Consider the following 3,544-nt stretch of genomic DNA (forward strand, 5'->3'; position numbering starts at 1 on the left):
GTGCATCTTAGCGTCCGGGTCTGAATCAGGCCCACAGTCCAAACAGTAGTTTAGCTTATATTTGGTTAGTAAAGCTGGTAAACAAATATTACAGCTGTAACCCTAGTAATAGGCTCTGCGACATGTAGTAAATATCTAGCTTACTCAATAATTCACAGATAGGTGGTTTCAATAAAAATCATGAATTTGTTATGCTTAAGCACAATTTAAAAAATTTATTAAATAATAAAAATAAAAATTTTAATAAATACAAATAAATAATAAAAATAAAAGAAAGTGTTTGATGTGGATTAATACATATCAGTCATCTGGTTAATATTGCAACATTCAGTATAGCAATAAAACAAATTGCAAAGCAACAATAATATATCTTATATATAAATGTTTTCCTCAAATGGTAATAATCAGGAACTTTTGCTGTAAGGCAGAGCCAGATTAATACACCTAGGCAAGTAACTGATTTGTGCCCCCCACCATTGACCCATGGCTGCAAAAAACTATTACATTTTATATCATCATTTTCATCATCAATAGCAAGGTTATAGGGTAAAAATATAAGATCAGAAGTTTGGACTTACGTGACATCCTCAGATTCTACCATGATGCTCTTGATTGGCAGCCAGCAGGAGCACATCACCTTCAGCAGAAGAGGAGGAGGAAGGTAAGGTGTGAAGAAGGCAGAAGTGGGGGTGGTAGGCAGCAGGAAAAAATGGTTTGTAAAGGGAAAAGATGGGTAATGGAGGGTACAGGGGAAATGTCAATTGTAGGGGTACACTGTGCTAGTAGTGGGGGGTTATATATAATAAGACACATTATTGGAGACATATGCAAAGGAGGAAAACCAAAGAACAGGCACACAGATGGTGCATAGAGAGTGAGCCATACATACTGGGGGGTGAATTAAGACATACACCCTGGGTGATGGGGTAAGTAGTGCAAACAGCTAAATACTAAACAGAGATCTAAAGAGAGTAGAGCAGAGTTGCTCAGACAGGAACTGCTCACATAGTGGAGCACAGGTCCGGGAGCGTGGGAAATGCTGTGCCCCTATTGGAAACAGGGTTCTCATAAACTATCTGTCTACAGCAATAGGCAGAGCCGAATGCAGGCAGTTGTTGATTGTGAATGGAGGTACACCCACTGGAACCCTTGTCATTTTTGCACCACCTAATAAAATTGTGGTAATAAAAATTTTAAGCCATAGGTTCCTATGTGAGCCAAACCATACACCATCTTGTTGGCATAGACATACTTGCTTAGTTTTAGAGAGGTGGGTGTATTGAATTAAATGCATGTCTAGCTCCACCCATGAGGCATAATTGGTGCTGTGAGGGTTATGTCCAGTATGACCCCAGGCTACCACCAGACTTGCACCTGACACTTATGCTGCAAACACAATTAGAGAAAGGTGTTAGAAAGGAACACAGAGGTAAATAGAAACATAGAAATCAGTATACATATAACATTGGAGACATCAATATGAACAGGGTACAGAGATAAACACACAAGGGGAGGCAGAGCCACACACAAGGGGGGCAGAGCCACACACAAAGGGGGCAGAGCCACACACAAGGGAGGGAAAGAGCCACACCACACACAAGGGGGAGCAGAGCCACACACAAGGGGGGCAGAGACACACACAAGGAAGGGGCAGAGCCACACACAAAGGGGGGAGAGCCACACACAAGGGGAGGGGAAGATCCACACACAAGGGGAGGGGCAGAGCCACACACAAGGGGTGGGGCAGAGCCACACACAAGGGGAGGTGCAGAATCACACACAAGGGGGGCAGAGACACACAAGTGAGGGGCAGAGCCACCTACAAGGGGGGCAGAACCACACAAGGTGGGCAGAGTAACACACAAGGGGGCAGAGCCACACACAAGGGGAGGATCAGAGCCACACACAAGGGAGAGCAGAGCCACACACAAGGGGGGCAGAGACACACACAAGGGAGGGGCAGAGCCACACACAAGGAAGATCCACACACAAGGGGGTGCAGTGCCACACACAAGGGGGTGCAGAGCCAAACACAAGGGTGGGCAGATCCACAAACAAGGGGGGAGGCAGAGCCACATACAATGGGGGGTAGAGCCGCACACAAGAGGAGGAAGAGCCACACACAAGAGGGGGAGAGCCACACATAAAGGGAGAAAAGAGCCACACACAAGGGCGGGAAGAGCCACACACAAATTGGAGAATAAAACAGAGAGAAAAAGAGGCAGACACTGGGGGAGGAAAAATAGTAGTTGTCAGGGAGACACAGGCACAAACAAAAAAAGGGGAGAGGAATAAGTAAGGGGTCGACTGGGGAAATAGGAGTCAGGGCAGATAACATGGTTGCGCAGTCCATAAAACTCCACACCACACTTCTGCAGGCTGCCATGCTACAGACACTGCTTAAAGCAGGCAGGGCCAGCTAGGAGGCAGGGGCATTGCCACAATGTGCACAACAAAAGCAGTGCTGTGGCTGCTGTATTACTAAAAGACTACACGCTGCCTCACTATTTTAAAAGACAGCGTGCGATACAAGTGTTGTAGCTCCGCCCACATTATTCCCTCGGATTGCCGGGACATTGATTGCCCTTTCGGCATATTCCAATTTACGCTGGAGTCACTGTCTCCAATTAAGAAAAAAAAACATTGATTTTTACAAGCCGGAGTGGTTAGCAGGTGGGCCCTAGGCGACCCCCTGTACCGCCTTGTGGATAATCCGCCCCCGCTGTAAGGACTCAAAATAATAGACAACAAAGGAGAAAAAAGTAGGGCTAGTTGCTGGGGCACTCTTATTGACATTTTATATATATGATAAAATGTAACTTTTATTATACATCAATCAAAATGGTGCGGTATCATACAGTTTGGTGTTACTTGGCAGATGATATGGATGAATCACCCGTCAAAACCAGATCTCGTTAAAATAATGAAATCAACTGGTGAAATATTACTGAATTCTACATTCCACTGAGAAAAGCTCAATACAGATACAGTAATTGACACTGTGCAGGTATGATTGTTACATGGTTATATATTATTCATGATGCTTTGACCTGTGCAAAAATTAATCCCAAGTATTCTTATTTAACCTACAGCACCTGGTATTCCCAAGAGGTCTCCCTTCCAAGTACTGACCAGGCCTATTACTGTTTAGCTGCCAAGATCAGATGAGATTGGGCAGATCAAGTAAAGTATGACTGTAGGTATACTTGAACAGGGAAAGAAATGCACAATGCTTGGTCAAAGCAGAAATAAATGTAGGACTAGTAGGATGTATAGTCCATTTTGTTAGTAGATTGTAACATTCAAAAAAAGTAATGCAAAAGCAAACTTTTATTTGTGCACGTAGATACTGATGTGAATGACCAAATATTCTCTGTAAAGCACTGCAGAATATGTGTGCGCTATATAAATAACTGCTAATAAATAAATAAATAAACTATATAATCAGTGTGTCATCATATAGTTTGATACACATAATGACATATAAAGAAACATTAACATCAGAGTATCACATAGTTTAACATCAGGTAATCATATATATTCT

General features: G+C 43.2%; 1 pseudogene; it reads right to left on the reverse strand.

Annotated features, from left to right (window-relative positions):
• Positions 1 to 3,083: 3,083 nt before the first annotated feature.
• Positions 3,084 to 3,202, reverse strand: LOC148539631 (5S ribosomal RNA; annotated as a pseudogene).
• Positions 3,203 to 3,544: the final 342 nt, after the last annotated feature.

The sequence above is a fragment of the Taudactylus pleione genome, unplaced genomic scaffold, assembly GCF_031769625.1.
Source record: "Taudactylus pleione unplaced genomic scaffold, aTauple2 ptg000025l, whole genome shotgun sequence".
NCBI classification, from domain to species: domain Eukaryota; kingdom Metazoa; phylum Chordata; class Amphibia; order Anura; family Myobatrachidae; genus Taudactylus; species Taudactylus pleione.